General features: G+C 43.0%; 1 long non-coding RNA gene across 1 annotated transcript in view; it reads left to right on the top strand.

The window, feature by feature from the left end:
• LOC110346290 (uncharacterized) overlaps positions 1–17,104 on the top strand; it is a 42,511-nt gene that overhangs the window by 11,128 nt on the left and 14,279 nt on the right. The window contains exons 2-3 of the long non-coding RNA XR_002390227.2: positions 1,384–8,204; positions 15,499–15,705. This is a non-coding gene — a long non-coding RNA (uncharacterized LOC110346290). The remainder of the gene's footprint in view (positions 1–1,383; positions 8,205–15,498; positions 15,706–17,104) is intronic.

Raw genomic sequence — 17,104 nt, 5'->3', positions numbered from 1 at the left:
CACCCCGAGAGCTGTGGGGAGCCAGCCCTGCCCGTTGCCGGCCTGCTGCCGGCCCTGGGCAAGCTTCCGTGCCTCAGTTTCCTCATCTGGAAGACGAGGATAAAATACAGATGTTCTGTGATTGTGCAGGCACTTAGCACATTACAAAGGCCCCACTATGGGACCAGGAAGAACTAAGACCCTGTGGACCAGGAGGCCCCTTGGGCCGGGGCCAGCTGCAGCCTCAGATTCTTTAACAAACTCATTGGATTTTTGTTTTGTTTTGTTTGTTGTTGTTTGTTTGTTTGTTTGTTTTGCTACTGGGCATAAAACCCAAGGCCTCTTTACCATTGTGCAACATCCCCAGCCCTCAATGGAGTGTGTGTGTGTGTGCATGCATGTGTGTGTGTGTGTGTGTGTGTGTGTGTGTGTGTGTGTGTGTGTACTGTGGTACTGAGCATTGAACCGAAGAGGCGGAACCACTGAGCTAAATCCTCAGCCCCTATCTTCTTATTTTGAGACAGGGTCTAGCTGAGTCTCTAATAGTCCAGGCTGGACTCAAACCTGCAATCTTCCTGCCTCAGCCTCCCAGAGTGCTGGCATCACAGGGGTGTGCACCACCGCACCAGCTCCTCACTGGATTTTACGTTACTTCGTCTTCTCACACCAGGAGGGGCTGTCACACTGGCAGTTGGCACTGGCAGAGGGGTCAGGCTGGGAGGTAAACCTAGCACCCTCCAGAGAGGTCTTGGCGCCTTGGGGCTCCAGGTGTCACCTCAGGCTTAGCCCTCACTGTGTGCTAAAAAAATAAATCTAAAAAAGGTTTGCAACTGCAAACTGGAAAGGGGGATGACAGCAGCCACAGAGGATGGCAGGCTCAGGGAAGCAGGAGACATTGGGAAGGGCACGGGGGTCCATCAGTACCTTGTTGTGGGGGCAGGGTGCCAGTTCTACTTGTTCGTTTTGTTTTGTTCTGTTTTGAGACAGAGTCTTTCTATGTAGTTTAGGCTGGCCTCAAACTCACAGTGATCCTCCTGCCTCAGCCTCCCCAATGTTGGGATGACAGATGTGTGCCACCACACCCGGCTTCCAGTCCTACTGTAAAAAATACTCATCTTGTTATTTTTTGTGATGATGTGGGACAGGGGCAGGGGGAGCAGGGGCTGCAGTGGACAGGGTGAAGAGCATTCAGTCTCTCAGCTGGACGCCACAGGGCACAGAGTTCTGAGGACCGGAAGGGAAGCCCCAGGAAAGAGTCCTGCTGGGCTCAAGCCAGGGACTCTCGGCCTCCTCTGAGGCTGCTCCATGCTTTTCCAGTGGAAGCGATTTCTGGATATCAAGAGCAGTGTTAAATCACAGCAAATCCCAAGGCATCAACTGACTTCCTTCTCATTTCTTTCCCAGCCCTTCCGATCACTGCATGGTGGAGGAGGAGATCGACACCCGGTAAATACATTTGAGTTCTACGATTTTTAAACATTCAGAGAGCAAAGAGGAAACAAATACCTTGTACCCACTGTGTGCACACAGCCCAGGTCATCTTTTTCTGTGGCGCTCTTACTCTCTTTTCAGAGAAACAAATCATATTGTCTCATGTGATCCCAGCACTCAGGAGGCTGAGGCAGGAGGATCCATGCAAGTTTGAGGCCAGCCTGGGCCACATAGTGAGACCTTGTCTCAAAAAACCAAAACAAACAAACAAAAAATTAAATTTCCCTATGATGAGTGAGGCTGAGCTTCTTCAGGACCAGTCATGTTTTCTCTTTCTGAACTACCTACTCGTATCCTGTGCATGTTTTGGGTTCTTTGTTTTGTTTTGTTTTGTTTTGGTACCGGGGATCAAACTCGGGTCCTTGCAGTTGCACAGCAGGCGGCGAAACCACTGAGCTAAATCCCCAGCCCCTGTGCACATTTTTAATTGAACTGACTAGATTTTTTATTATTTTTAGGACTTTGTTATAAATTCCTATACTAATGATCAATTATATGTCTTCGAAATACTTTCTCCTACCCTGTGTCTTGCCATTGCTCTTTTATTTATTTTTGGTTTTTCTAACAAAAGAATTTATCCTTATAAGATTGCATGGTTTTTCTTACATGAGAAACCCCAAATATAAATAATTCAAAGACCAAAATAAAAGGGAGATAGTAGGAAACAAGTAAGTAGATTTTGTGGCAATGGAAAGGGGATCTGGGAAAGGGAAGAGAGGAGAAAGGGGAGGGAAGAAGAGTAAAATTATCAGAATATTTTGGGGCATGTGATCCCAGCACTCAGGAGGCTGAGGCAGGAGGATTACCACAAGTTCGAGGCTAGCTTGGGCTTCATAGTCAATTCAAGGCCAGCCTTAATTACACAGCAAGACTCTGACTCAAAAAACTCAGAAAGCAAGCAAGCAAGCAAGCAAGCAAGAAAGAAAGAGCCAGAGAAAGGAAAGAAGGAAGTCAGTCAAGATGCTGTGTGTATATGAACCAATTCCTGAAAAGGAATGTATTTTTATGTATCACAAACATATATGGATAAAAATTAATGGGAGGGCCAGGGATTTAGCTCAGCTACACAGCACCTGCCTGGCAAGTGAGAGGTCCTGAGTTCGATTCCCAACACCAAAAAAAAATTATTGAGAAAAATGAAAGAATTTATCCTTTTACCAGTTTTGCTCTTTATGCCTGGAAGATACATCTCCAGCACTGTTGGTTTTTTTTAAGAAAAGGTCTTACTAACTTGCCCTGGCAGGATGCAACATACAGTCCTCCTATCTCAGCCTCCCTGAGTGCTGAGATTACAGGTGCTCACCACCCTGCCCAGTCATATTTTTTCTCATTAAATATTTTACAACTTTGCTTTTCCCTGAAGTCACTGGTTTAGCTGCAGGCCACAGGTTTAAATTTGCAGTTTTTACTGTAGTTTGTTTTTAAATGTTTCTAATATCTATTATGATTTCTGTTTGGCCCCTATGTTATATAGAAATGTAATTTCCCAGCGGATGTAAAATTTCACTACTTTTTTGCTTTTAGTTCTTTTTAGCAATTATATAATCATCATGATATCAACTCTGTGGGATTTGGCAACACTTGGTTGCCAAGTACATGACAAATTTTTGTGTTTCCTATGGTCATGTATTGTATTTCCAATATGTACACATCATCCCTAACTTTTTTCAATATGTTCACTTTGAAAACTCTAAAATTAACCAGTATTTCTTCTTTCTTCCCAGTACAAAGACTTAAGAAAGGTTTACCCTCAGTCATCTCTTATTCATCTTGTATGTTATCTTTGTCTACTATTTTAGTTCCACTCCATTTCTATGCCTTCTAAATCAGTCACCATTACTTTTTTTTAATACTCTTGTTATTGTGATACAGTGAGTGACCTTTGCACTTAGACATGCATTTGCTGGTCCCTTCCTCTCTGAGTTCCTTACCCTCACAATCCTGCCCTCTTGATTTCCTTTACTTCTTTCTTGAATATCTCCTTTCATGCTCTCAAAAACAACCACTCTCTTAGTCACACCCCACCTGAGCATGTTCTTGTTTGGCCCTGACTCCTAACCAATGGATTAAAATGACATGAATATGGACCCCCAAGACATTATTCCATTGTCTCCCACCCCATATTGCTGCTGCAGAGAGTCTGCTGATAGATCTCATTGTTGCTCTTTTGTGTGGTCCACTTGTCCTCACCTGTTGTCATTAAGGTTTCATTTGTCTTCAGTATTCTAAATGTTCACTACCATATGCTGTTGTTGTGTATTAGGTGTGGTGTTGAAGAGGTGCAATCTTTAAGAGGTTGCCTTAGTTGCTTTTCTCATTGCTGAGACAAAATACTTGATGTCCAAAGTTAAAGGAGGAAAGGTTTATTTTTAGCTCACACTTTGTAGAGGTTTCAGTCCACTATCAGCTGGCTCTGAGGCAGGATGGCCTGGCAGAGGGGCACTGCAGAGGAGAAACAGTCCATGGCAGGGTAGGCAAGAGGCGGCAGCAGCAGACAGCAGTCTGCTTTATTTCTGTCCCTTTATATTCCATCCAGGCTACAAGTCTACTGATTGGTGCACCCATACCCAGGGTGGAGCTTTCAGTATCCACACCCTTAATCCCAGTATCACACCCATAATCTACATTCACACAACCTTATCCAATCACCTTTGAAATTCCCCACCTATGACAGTTACTGTAATCCCTCCCATTTTCTCACATTCAAATCCTGAGGCAGGAGATTAGGGCATAGCAGGCTGGCTGGAAGTCAAGATGTAACCTAAGTTTGAACAGAGCCTGAACAACAGGATGTGACCTATCAGTCAGAACCAGGATGTGTGGGCAGAACAAATTCTGATGGACCAGATCTAGGAAGGTATAAAAGATAGCATTGACTTTACTCCCACTGTGACTTCCTGTTTTGCTGTCCTCCTGTTTCTCCAGTGGTCCATCCTGCATGCTGGATATATCTCTTCTTGTTCATGTCTTCTTCACTCTTTCCTTTTCTTCCTTTACTTTAAATGAAAGTTATATTTACCTGTTCATTGGTTGTCCCAGTTAATTCCTTGGGTGAAACAAAAAGAGCCTAAAATCACCAGACACCCTACCCATGCAGCAAGAATCCAGTGAATATTCCACACTTTCTTTTTTTTCAGTACTGAGGATTGAACTCAGGACTTTGAGTTTGCCAGGCAGGCACAGTGCCACTGACCTATATCCCCAGCCCTCCACTCTCTTTCTATCCTTTGAGCTTATTCTTACTCTTATGGTGCTTCTTATTTGTGTCACTTTCTTTCTCTCCAGCATGCTTTCTCACAAAGCCCTTCTTCAAATGTAGCTAATCTGTTATTTATCCAGCCAATGAAGTGGTAAGGCCTATGCAATGGTTTTTTAGTTTCAAAAGTTCTTTTAATCTTGTTTTGTTTTGTTTTTTAACTTTCCTTGGTTTTTTTCATAACACCTTATTCTCTGATGGCTTCAATATAATCTCATTGGTCTTTAACCAGTTTAGAGGAACTTCTTTGTAGTTTCTTCAGATTGCTCCATTTTCTGAAGTTCCTGGTGCTCTGATCCTCCTGTTGGATCCTCACTGCTTGTTCACAGTGGGTTTTCAAGGTACGTTTTGGTTATAGCAGATCCCTGTTGGCTTTAGGGTTGGGGTGTGTTTTTTCATGCTAAAATATTTCTGTGCCACTCCAGAAGTTTGGGGCCATAGTGAGACCTCAAAAATCAGAGAAAGAGAGAGAGGTGCTTACCTATTCTCATTTTAATCAGAAAAAGATACTGAATTTTCTCGAATGCATTTTTCCCAAATGCACTTCAGGCCCTGTGGAGACGATCATACTGAATTCTTTATAAAAAATCATCTCCTTCATTTCTCCCCTGGCACAAGACTTCAATTATCCCCTTAATTAAAATAAAATGAGGGCCGGGGATTTAGCTCAGTCGTGCCGCCACCTGCATCACAAGCACAAGGTCCCAAGTTCAATCCCCGATACCAAAAAAGTAAAATAAAATAAAATGGCCCCAATGCCCAACCTGTTTTCTTTTCCTCCATAACAGTTATCAGCATCTGACTCTAATAAGCACTGATAGTATTTTTTTAAAAACTGTTGCATCCTTGGTGGCATTTCTTTACAACAGCTGCATCATTTTCACAGGGAGAGAGATTGGTCTGTTTTCTTGGTTGAACCAGCTTTTTCTACAAGAGCCCTGTGAGTGCGAGGGTTGAGGCCATGCTCCAGCCAGTGGAAATTATCTTTAGGACCCAGAGCTCTGTTCCTGAGTTGTGTCAGCCTTTCTGTCTGGCCAATGCAGAGTATGGCTACTCCCAGTCTAATCCAGGTCAGATCTGTATCTGTCTCTCTTGGCCCTCGATGGGCACCCACGTGAGCCTGCAGCTTCTCCTCCCTGCGGGACACCAACCCTGACCATGGCACCCCAACCCTGGTGGTGGTTTCCTTATTAGCCACCAAACTCCACATAATTTATGCGAATTTCTTGCATGTTTTACAAACCAAATTTTGATTCCAAAACTTCTAGAGTCACTGGCCGGGGATTTTTTTCCCCCCTCAGAGGAGTCTTTTTCTTTTTCCCCCAAAGTCCAGACAGAAAAGCTTCTTTGAAAAACAAATGGCCAGGAAATACATTTAAAAAATGTTCAGGCTCTTTGGACATTTGAGAAATGCAAATTAAAACAAGGCTGAGATTCTATCTGACTCCACAAAAGAAATCAAGAAATCAAAAAACAAGAAAGACAAAGGAGGTGTCTGCAGCACTCACTGGATTAACATTATGACTCATGTAGATACATATTGTATTTGTGAAAAGTTTTAACCTACATACATATTTTAAAAATAAATCTCCAGGTATAGCAGTGAACACCTGTCATCCCAACACTCGTGAGCTGCTTTGTTAACAAATGCTTTCTGAGCTCCTGTCCACAGACACCATGCATGTTTCTTCTGGAAGGATCGGGCCATGTAACCGCCTCAGCCACAGACCTGACTCCCTTTTCCCAGCATAGGGACTCAGTTTCCCCTGTGCCTGCCCGCACCTGGGTTCTCAGTCTCATGAGTTGGGGCTCTGAGTCTGAATCTTTGCAGCATGGGCTCCTCCTGCTGTTCATCTCAGTCAGCTACAGCTGTGTAGCAAAGCACGTCAGAACTTGGTGACAGGAAACAATGGTTTTTTTGTCACCCACATCTTTGGGACAGGAGGCTGGGCAGGGATCTGAGAGCACATTTTTTCCTTTATGTAGTGGCATCTGGGTGGGCTCAGCCAGGGCTGGGGGACTGAACAAGCCTCACTTCCTGTGTAGGCCCTGAGATGGCTGTCACCTGTCCAACAACATCTCAGCTCTTATATGAGGGACCATAGCCTGGCCCTCATTTTTACTTTTCTTTCAGTACTGGGGATTGAACTCAGGGCTTTCGCACTGAACTACATCCCCGCCCCCTTTTTATATTTTTATTTTGAGGTAGGGTCTCAAAATCACTAAATTAAGTTGGGCATAGCACCACACACTTATAACCCCAACACTTGGGAGGCTGAGGCAGGAGGATTGCCATGAGTTCAAGGCCAGCCTGAACTACATAGCGAGACCCTCCTCAAAAAAGCAAAACAATAGAAAGGAGAAAAAAGAAAAAGAAAAGGTATCATAATAAGATTGTCTACTATCATTTTGCAATAGGGTATGATTAATTCTTTATGCCCTATGTATTATCCCTTATTAATAATGGCTAGAAAATATTCCATTCTGTGGGAGCAGTATATTTTATTTAATTGGTCCCCTAGCAATTATCAACTCTATCATAAATTTCTTTTAAAAATGAATAATGTAAAACATCCACAATTATTTCCATAGAGCAGCTTTCTAGGACCAGAAATTCTGGAGCAAATGATTATGTGTAATTTTTTTTTCTACCAGGAATCAAACTCAGAACCTTCTGCTTGCGAGGCAGGCAGCAGCACCACTGAGCTAAATCCCCAGTGCTGATTGTGTGTAATTTTAAGGGCCATAGAATTATTAGAAAAACTCTCAACTGGATGTGGTGGCACACACCTGTGATTCCAGCACTCAGGAGGCTGAGGCAGGAGGATCACTCTGAATTCAAAGCCAGCCTGGGGTACATGGTGAGTTTGAGGCCTGCCTGAGCTACACAGCAAGACTCAGTCTCAAAAAAAGAAGAAGGAGAATGAGAATAAAAAAGTGGGGGGGAGTAAGAAGAGTAGTGAGCAAAATAATTTTTTTGTTGTTTACTTTTTGAGATAGGGTCTTGCTATGTAGTTTTGTTGTTATATTGTGTTGTGTTGTGTTTTGGTTTCTTGAGACAGGATCTCACTATGTAGTTCAGGCTGCCCTTGAACTCACTATGTAGCACAGGCTGGCCTTGAATTTGTGGTGCTCCTCCTGCCTCAGCATCCTGAGTGCTGGGATGACAGGCTTGGGCCACCATGCCTGGCACTTGTTCACAACTCTTCAACCATACACCTGGAATGCAGAACTATAATGCAATCTCTTCTGAAAGTATCTAAAAACGGAAGGCTGTACCAGGCTATTCCAGGTGTCCAGCACCGGCCAGCAATTAACAATAATCAGGCCGAATCAGCCCGCTGCAGACAGGCAGGTCTGTGCACACCCTACAGAGGTCCTGAGTCACGTGGAAGACACCGAATCACCCCACTGCAGACAGGCAGCCACCTGATTCCACATTACCAAGGCACAGAGGACACCGGACCACCAGACCAAGGTACTGAGTCCCACTGTTCCCGGCCCAGAGGTAGGGGCTTCTGAGCCATCGTCCCACTGCTCCTGGTCCAGAGGAAGGGGCTTCCTGGTCACCATCCCTCCCACTGCTCTCGGCCCAGAAGAAAGGGCTTTTGGGCCACCTTCTGTCCCACTGCTCCTGGCCCAGAGGAAGGGGCTTCCGGGCCAGCATCCCTCCCACCGCTCCCGGCCCAGAGGGAGGGGTTTCTGAGCCACCATCCCACTGCTCCTGGTCCAGAGGAAGGGGTTTCCCGGCCACCATCCCTCCAGCTGCTCCCAGCCCACAGGAAAGGGCTTTTGGGTCACTATCCCTACCGCTGCTCCCAGCCCCTGTCCCACCTCACCCAGCTCAGAGGAGGTAATCCGTGCAGGCGCTAACAGCCCCCCGCCCCGGTTGAAATGAGAAAACACATAAATAAGTCTCAAAACCAGACTTCCAGATCACCTACAGCAACCCCAAAGGGAAATGAGATGGAACCCTTTGATACTCAACCACCTGGACCCACTGAACTGGCAACAAAAGGGGATCTGGAAAAAATGAAATCAGAAATAATTTCTCAGATAACAGGAGAAATTGTGCCCTTAGTGCAAGACATGATTAATAAATCTAGAGAGGAGCTGAGGAACATGATGGAATCCCAACATAAGAAACAAATGGAGGGTCGGGGATTTAGCTCAGTGGTTCTGCCACCTGCCTCACAAGCGCAAGGTCCTGAGTTCAATCCCTGGTACCAAAAAAAAAAAAAAAAAAAACCACACTGACAAACAAATGGAATCCATAGAACAGATGCAAATAGATTTCCAGGACATGAAAAACTCCATTGAAAGTCTACACAGCAGAATGAGCCAGTGGGAGGACAGAATTTCAGATATAGAAGATAAGATTGCAATTAGTGACCAGGAAAAGAAAATTGCTTCAAAATTAGAAGGGAACATGAGAAATCAATCCAGCAGCTGCTAGATGATGCAAAAAAGAATAACATAAGACTGATTGGGCTCAATGAAGAAACAGGAGAGAGTGGCGATGACATAAAAAATCTCTTCACAGAAATAATGGCAGAAAACTTCCCAAGGAGGGGAAAAGAGCTTGACATACAGATAAGTGAGGCATATAGGACTCCAAATAGCCTGGATCAAAAAAAATCTACACATAGGCATATAATTGTTAAGATTCCAGAAACACAACAGAAGAACAAAGTTCTCCAAGCAGTCAGAGAAAAGAAACAAATCACATACAAAGGAAAGCCCATCAGAATCACAGCAGACTTCTCAACACAAACCATCAAGGCAAGAAGAGCTTGGAGTGACATATTCCAAGCCCTAAAAGAAAACAGCCTCCAACCCAGATTGATGTACCCTGCAAAACTATCTTTCAAAATGGATGGAGAAATAAGATACTTTCATGACAAAGAGCACCTTAGGAACTTCGTGAATACCAAACCAGCACTCCAAAGAATTTTACACAATAGCCTAGGAACAGACATTGAGGATCACAACCCCAGGAAGCAAAGCAGAATGAACCCATCTGGCATGACAAGAAATTCAATGGAAAGGGGGAGAACCTAATAACAAAAAGAAAAAGTCATGGCAATGACAAGTCAATACGTTTCAGTTATAACCATAAACATTAATGGTCTCAATTCACCAATCAAAAGAAATAGACTGGCAGAATGGGTCAAGAAGCAAAATCCAACAACATGCTGCATACAACAAACACACTTCATTCAAAAGGAAACTCACAGACTGAAAGTTAAAGGGTGGAAAACAATACTGCATGTGACAGGAACCCAAAAAAAAGCAGGAGTAGCTATCCTCTTGGCAGATCAAGTAGATTTCAAACCAACATTAATTAAGAGAGATGAAGAAGGACACTACATCTTTGTAAAGGGAAGAATCCAAGAGGAAGAGATGACAATCATAAATATCTATGCACCAAACACTAGTGCACCCAACTATATAAAACAAATACTAACGGACATGAAAAGCCATATATGCACTAATACAATTGTAGTGGGGGACCTCAACACCCCACTGTCACAAATAGATAGATCAACTAGACTAAAAATAAGTAATGAAATACTAGAACTCAATCGAACTCTTCAACAAATGAACTTAACAGATGTTTACAGAGTCTTCCACCCCACAAAATCAGAATACACATTCTTCTCAGCTGCACATGGCTCATTCTCCAAAATAGGCCACATACTCACACACAGAACATGTTTAAGTAAGTGCAAAGGAATTGAAGTTATTCCCTGTATATTATCAGACCATAGTGGGATGAAATTGGAGATCCATAGCAAAAGAAACTCAAAAAATTTCATAAACATGTGGAAATTGAACAACACACTTCTGAATAACCAATGGGTCACAGAGGAAATTAAAGAAGAAATCAGACAGTTCCTTCAATTAAATGACAATGACAATACAACATATCGGAATCTATGGGACACAATGAAAGCAGTCTTACAAGGAAATTCATAGCAGTGAATATGCATATTAGGAAAACAGAATGAGCCCAATTAAACAACCTGATGCTGAACCTCAAGCTTCTAGAAAAAGAAGAGCAGGACAACTCCAAAGCTCATACAAGGGAAGAAATTATAAAGGTCAGAGGAGAAATCAATGCAATGGAGACTAAGAGAACGATACAAAAAATCAATGAAGCCAAGAGTTGATTCTTTGAAAGAATCAACAAAATTGATAAACCTTTAGTCAACCTTGTCAGAAAAAGGAAAGAAAAGGCCCAAATCCATGCAATTAGGAATGAAAAGGGTGAAACTACAACAGACCCAACAGAAATCCAGATGATCATCAATACTTACTTCCAGAACCTATACACCAATAAGATGGACAACACAGAAGAAATGGACAGATTCCTAGATACATATGAATTACCAAAGTTGAATGAAGAAGACCTAAAAATTCTGAACAACCCAATATCAACCAATGAAATTGAAAACGTAATTAAAAACTTATCACCTAAGAAAAGCCCGGGCCCTGATGGCTTCACTGCTGAATTCTACAAGACATTTAGAGAGGAACTGCTGCCATTACTGTTTAAACTCTTCAACAAAACTCTAAGGGAAGCAATACTCCCAGATTTATTCCTGGAAGCAACCATCACCTTGATCTCCAAAGCAGAGAAAGACCCAACCGAAAAAGAGAACCATAGGCCAATCTCACTAATGAACATAGATGCAAAAATCCTTAATAAGATATTGGCAATTAGAATGCAGAAGATCATCAAGAAGATCATACACCCTGATCAAGTGGGATTCATCCCAGGCATGCAAGGATGGTACAACATACACAAATCAATAAGTGTGATCCAATATATTAATAGAACCAAGGAGAAAAACCATATGATCATCTCAATAGATGCAGAAAAAGCATTTGACAAAACCCAACATGCATTTATGATTAAAAACTCTCCAAAAAATTGGAATAGATGGTCTCTACCTCAATCTGATAGAAGCCATCTATGAAGAACCAACAGCCAATATCATACTAAATGGTCAAAACCTGAAATCCTTCACACTAAAATCAGGAACAAGACAAGGATGTCCACTATCACCACTCTTCTTCAATATAGTTCTGGAAACATTAGCCATGGCAATTAGACAAGAGAAAGAAATAAAAGGAATAAAGATAGGAAATGAAGAAGTCAAATTGTCATTATTTGCAGATGACATGATACTCTATATAGAACACCCCAAGAACTCCACCAAAAGTCTTCTAGACTTAATAACCAAATTCAGTCAAGTAGCTGGTTACACGGTCAACACACAAAAATCAATAGCTTTCCTCTACACCAATGACAGACTCACTGAGAGAGAAATAGGGCAAATAATTCCTTTCACAATAGCATCCAAAAAACTGAAATACCTAGGAATCATCCTAACGAAAGAAATCAAAGATCCCTTCTCTGAAAACTATGGCACTCTGAAAAGAGAGATTGAAGATGATATCAGAAAATGGACAGACATCCCCTGCTCCTGGGTAGGAAGGATTAATATAGTGAAAATGGCCATAATTCCAAAACTGCTATATAGATTTAATCCAACTCCAATTGAGATCCCAGCAGCATACTTCATGGACCTTGAGAAAACAATTGAAAAATTCATTTGGAACAAGAAGAGACCCAGAATAGCAAAAGCAATTCTAGGTAACAGAGACATGGCAGGGGGTATCACAATCCCCAACCTGCAACTCTACTACAAAGCTACTGTGATAAAAACAGCATGGTACTGGCAAAGAAACAGGCTTGAGGACCAGTGGAACAGATTAGAAGACGCAGAAACAATGCCAGACACACTCAGCCATCTCATCTTCGACAAAGGAGCCAAACACCCTCACTGGAGAAAAGATAGCCTCTTGAATAAATGGTGCTGGAAAAATTGGGCTTCAACTTGCCACAGATTAAAACTAGACCTGTATCTCTCACCATGCACTAAACTAAAAGCAAAATGGATTAAAGATCTAAATATTAAAATAGAAACTCTGAACCAGTTGGAACAGAGGTTAGGGAGAACCCTTGAAGACATGGGTGTAGGAAAAGATTTTATGAACAAAACCTCAGTTGCCCGTGAACTAGCACAAACAATCAACAAATGGGATCTCTTCTTATTAAAAAGCTTCTGCACAGCAAGAGAAACCACCAGCAGTGTGAAGAGACAATCCACAATGAGGGAAAAAATCTTCACCTGCTCTTCCTCAAACAAAGGTCTACTATCTCGAATCTATAAAGAACTTAAAAAGATCAGATCTCCCAAATTTCAAGACCCAATCCAAAAATGGGCATCTGAAATGAACAGACATTTCTCACACAAAGAAGTAGAAATAGCAAATAAATACATGAAAAAATGTTCAACGTCACTGGTCATTCGAGAGATGCAAATGAAAACAACGCTGAGATTCCACTTCACTCCAGAAAGAATGGCTGCTATCATGAAATCAACCAATAACAACTGCTGGTGGGGCTGTGGGGAAAGAGGAACCCTGCTCCACTGCTGGTGGGAGTGTAGACTGGTGCAAGCACTGTGGAAATCAGTATGGAGATACCTCAAAGAACTAGGACTGGAAATCCCATTTGACCCCGCTATTCCACTGCTGGGGATCTTCCCCAAAGAATTAAAAGAATCATACCACAGTGATACATGTGCACCCATGTTCATAACAGCGCAGTTTGTAATAGCTAAAACTTGGAAACAGCCCAAATGCCCATCAACTGGAGACTGGATAAAGAAAATGTGGTTTTTTTATAAAATGGAGTACTACTCAGCCATAAAAAAATGAGAAATTAAAGACATTTATAGCTAAGTGGATGCACATTGAGGCAATACTCTTAAGTGAAATAAATAGGACACAGATGTGTAAATACTGAATAGTTTCTCTGGTGTGAGAAACTGAAAGTGTAAATAAGGACTAAATGTATAATAGGTCATGTGAAATAGGAAAAAAGGGGGCAAAGGGGAAGGAAGTGGGAGGGCTAAGGGAAAGGATAGAAGGGAATGGGATTAATATGAGAAAATGGAAAAATAGGAACAAAATTTTGGTAAATAGGGAGGGCTGGAGGGGTTGAAGGGAGGGCTGGGCAAGGGTGAAAAACAATCAAGAGAGACTATGTAAAGGTGCAAATTTCCAATGATGAATGTCATTATATTGTATACCTAAAATGTACCAATGATTAGAATGAATAATCGATAATGTAAAATAGGAAGAAAAGGTCCAAAGGGGTAGGGGTAGTGGGAGGGGCAGGGGAAAGGAAAGAAGGGAAAGGAAAAAATGATGAGAAATGGAAAAAATGGAAATAAAGTCTTTGTAAATAGGGAAGGGTGGAGGGGGTGAAGGGAGGGCTAGGAATGGGGAAAAAATAAGAACCAAGATGCATTATGTAAAGGTACAATTCCCAATGAGAAATGTAATTGTGTTGTATACCTACAATGTACCAATAAAAGAATTTAATACAAAAAAACCCCAAAAAAACAAAAAAACCAATAATCACCCCTTGGGATGTCATGCTGGGCAGTCCAGGTAAGATCAGGAGACGGTAGGAACGATGGCAAGTGCTTAAGCAGGATGGTTTACTTTATTTCAGTTTCTCTGGTACATAATTTCACCCCATCACCACCAAGGCCCCCCAGATAAATGTCATATTTGATACTCATCCCCTGGAGGGCTGTCTGGGCACGGTCACTATCTCAGAAGCTGTTCAGTGGCCCCAGGCAAAATGCAGGAAGTGGTTTCGGTGGGTCTGGCACATCTGTAACGAGCTAATTTTATGACAAGTGGGGAAGTTTCCACCCCAGATGACAGCAGCCTGAAACATGGAGGGCTGGAGAAGTGGGATGACCTGGAAATATTTGGTTCGAGCCCGTTTACTTTCCGTGGGCTGCTAAGTGACTACATTGTTGTCAGCCTGCAAGTGTGTTTTTATTATTTCACTTGAGTCGCCCCAAATGCCTTGACACATCACATGGCCGATCACGCAAGAATTCATGCTCAAATATTTCAGAAACCATCCTCGGTCTAAAGGTTAGACTCAGGATGTGGCTTCTGCCTTCAAGCCAGCTCCAGCCGCCACTTGCTTTACTGAATTTAAAAACCTTAATTTTACCTCTGTCAGAGCAATATGTATAATGCCCCTTACAAAGTGAGAAGTTTTACAGTGGAGCTGGGTGTGGCCGTACATGTCTGTCATCCTAGCACTCTGGAGGCTGAGGCAGGAGGATTGCCCCAAGCTCAAGACCAGTCTGGGCTATATAGTGAGTTCAAGGCCAGCCTAAACTATAAAGCCAGATGCTGTCTTTGAAAAACCAAAGGAGAGGGCCGGGGATTTAGCTCAGTGGTTCCGGTGCCTCCCTGGCAAACTCAAGGTCCCCAGTTCGATCCCTCGTACAAAAAAAAAAAAAAAAATCAAAGGAGAAAAAAGGCAAAAGGTTTACAATGGAAAGTCTTACAGTGGAAACAAAAGCCCCAGGAAACACAAACTTTCAGCTTTCTCCTGCCAGTTACCTCTATCTCAGGCAATATGTTTACACTATTTCTTGGTTTTTTCCATGACTGTTACACTAGGAAATTAGAATTTTCCTCTCTTATGCCCTCTGTACACTCAGCCCCCCCAGGCAGATGTATGATAAGTTGTGGTAAGATCAATATTCAACAGTCACTGTTTCATCTGTGTAAATGTTACTCCATGAGCTGTATTTATCTTCTTGTGCAACTGGGTTGCTGTATGTTAATAATTTTCCTGTGTTTGTTTTGTTTTGAGACAGGGTCTCACTATGTAGTCCTGGCTGGCCTTGAACTCATTATGCTGCTTAGGCTGGCCTTGAACCCTCCGAGATCCTCGTGCCTCGGCCTCCTGAGTGTTGGGATTGCAGGTGTGCACCACCATGTCCGGCCGTCTTGGTTTTCTAAGCATCTCTCTGCTTCATCACTGAGCGCCCATGAGTTGCTTCTCTACTGCTCCAACCCATGCGGTAAGCCAAGGCATTGGTTCTTTCCCTCATTATGTTCCCCTGGAGTTTTCCTGCTTTAATTACCTCCTTGGAACTTTAAATGGTTTCTTTCTTGCTGTGAAGGATCAGAATTTATTCCAGCGGTTGGTCAAGATAAAAACAAGGAGTTACTTTAAGCTGGTTTCAGTGGATACTGAGTATTCAAACGTGAAGACCAGCAGCTTCCTTTCTTCAACAAACCTTGACACCAGAAGCTAGGGCCACTCCAGGGAGGTCATGTGGGTAGGATGGACAGCAGGGGACCCTCAGCTGCCCTGGGGAGTGGGCAGATCTGAGTTTGAATCCTGATTCTGCCCACGTGTGACTTTGTGACCAATCACACAGAGCTGGGCCCTTGGTGAGGGCAGAGCGGGTCAGTGCCACCAGGAGCTGGCAGAGCAACAAGAGGGTTATTAGCTGCAACAGGAGGGGCACACCTGGCACGGTGTCCAGGTCTGTGCTTCCCAGAGGAAGCCGCTAGAAGGCTCAGGCATATTCATGCCGGGGGCAAGCACATTCCTGGCGCTGCTTCCAAGGCCACATTTAAAGATGAGGACAGGACACATGCAGGTGCAGGATTAGGGTTAAAATGAGATTCTAATGAGCAGAGTTTTCTCTGGGTCACCTACAAGAGGAGGCGGGTGACTTTGGCTGCTTTAAACTGGTTCTTTTCCCCAAGATGAGTGCAATCACTAGGTACTGCTGATGTGTACTAATAAAAATTGAAACCGTAATGAACTGGCTCTTTGTGATTTTCTCCAGAGGGCCTCATCTGAAGCCAAGAAACAAGTGAAAGGTTAGCAGTCATCTAAAAGGCGGAGTTTCCTCTCTGCTGGACCCTATGAGTTCCTGCCAGCAGCTACCTGCAGATGACACATTTATTTCTCTGTGAAACACAGACACACCTCATCCTTCCTAAGAGTTGTAGATGTCACATCAGAAGAGTCATTGGTGGTGCATGCCTGTAACTTCAGCACTCAGGAGGCTGAGGCAGGAGGATCACCGAAAGTTTGAGGCCAGCTTGGGCTACATAGGGAGACCCTGTCTCAAAACACAAAACAAACAACAAAAAGGAAGAGTTGTGAAAACACCTGGCACCTGGCAGACCCTTGAAGTGCTCCTGTCCCTCCAACCCCAACAGTTTAAATGGGAAGTCCCTCTTCACATAAAACCTAAGGGATTTCATACCTCAGGATTTGTGCCCTGGTTTGTTTGTTTAATTTTTGGGAACAGGGTCTCACCAAATAAGGCACTGAGACATGCATCCTATCATATTCAAATGTCACAACTGTCCCAGCTTGGCTTCCTGCCCAATGTAAATGATCGGGCACAACATCTTTTGATTGGCTGTGTCCACATGCAAATGAAAGATTGAAAAGAG

This window comes from Heterocephalus glaber, unplaced genomic scaffold (genome assembly GCF_053883595.1).
Source record: "Heterocephalus glaber isolate CG9 unplaced genomic scaffold, H.glaber_assembly_v1.0 deba00001755, whole genome shotgun sequence".
NCBI classification, from domain to species: domain Eukaryota; kingdom Metazoa; phylum Chordata; class Mammalia; order Rodentia; family Bathyergidae; genus Heterocephalus; species Heterocephalus glaber.
Note: the sequence above shows the minus strand (reverse complement) of the source record. Positions and strands in the feature narration are given on the sequence as shown.